The following is a 1,354-nucleotide window of genomic DNA, read 5'->3' as shown; positions in this document are numbered from 1 at the left end:
AGAAGGGCCTGATATATTAGTTTTTCCATGTTTGGGAGAAACTCAAGCTATTAGCTTTCGAACTTTAGCGTAGCTGTTGTCCAGGCCTGGAAATTTCTTGGCTTCCAGTAAGGATCTGGCTTTGAGAAATGGAGAGGGTAAATAGCTTGTGAAGATTGCAACTAGCGCTCGGCCTCAGGCGTTTCTTCATGGGTTTCCCTGGCTAAGAAATCAAAATATCGAGGAACCAAGAAATCGTATTTTTCATCGATGTAATTCTGTGGAGCATCATTGCTGTCCATGGTTGGAACAAACCCTTAATTAACAGAGATTTTTCAATGATTTCGTAATGATGTTGAAGGATTTATCAATCTAAGAGTGATAATCTCTGCTCTCAGATACTTACATCAGCCTACCAATCAAAGGATTATATGAATTTTCTCCAATAAAAACCCAGAGACTGCACTTTCAACCACTAGGGATAAATTGAAATTGGACCAATGAAATCCTAGTCTTGTAGAATTTGCAATAGGTTACCAAAAGAATAAATAAACATAGGTTGTGAAGTTTCAACACATTGATCAAATCACTAAACTACAAATTTCATTTTTAAATTTGAAATAAAAAATAAACATATTTTTATTTATTTATTTTATTTCTTAAAATGTTGTAGTTTTAACGATTTGTGAAAAATTGGAGCAAGAGATTTTTATTCAATTTTGAAAATAAATCTATACATTTTCTGGTCTTCCTGATCACTCGAAGCGCAGGAAGACAGCATACTAACCTATTGATTATTTTTCATTTAATTATTTTTTTCAGGCTAGCGTGGATGGAGTGGCTCTTACTACACTACTGAATTTATTCATGAAAAATGATGATGATTTATTATTATTGTTACTATTACTATTATTATTATTATTATTATTAATTTTTTTGTTTTTTGAAAAAAAGACTAAAAGAAAACCATATGAGATCTCATTTTATTTTTCTAATCTATTCTACCTTAACGTGAAAGTATTTTTTTAATTTCCTAGGTAAAAGTATGCTTCCAGTGAAGCCACCTACGGACTAAGAATTTGAAAATGCTCACATCAATATTTAAAATTTTTACATTATGATTTGCAAACATGTGAATAACCTATCTTATTCTTGGAGTTGGCGCAAGGTTCTTTTGAAATCAGTGTTGGATATTGTCCTTGCTCTCTAAGAAGTACCTGTTCAACATCTTCAATTTTCTCATCCGTAGATAGATTAGTGAGAAATGGGGTGTTTAAAAAGATTGAATTTGAAACTAACTAAGTATGAAGATAAAAATGCTCAAACTTGAACTCCGTTATGAAGATCCTTCTGTCACCAAGTTTCACAAGTTAGT

This window comes from Pinus tabuliformis, chromosome 3_2 (assembly GCF_031772625.1).
Source record: "Pinus tabuliformis cultivar Carrire ecotype Pingquan chromosome 3_2, CPIR1, whole genome shotgun sequence".
NCBI lineage: Eukaryota > Viridiplantae > Streptophyta > Pinopsida > Pinales > Pinaceae > Pinus > Pinus tabuliformis.
The sequence above is the reverse complement of the archived record's forward strand: the minus strand, read 5'-3'. Positions refer to the sequence as shown.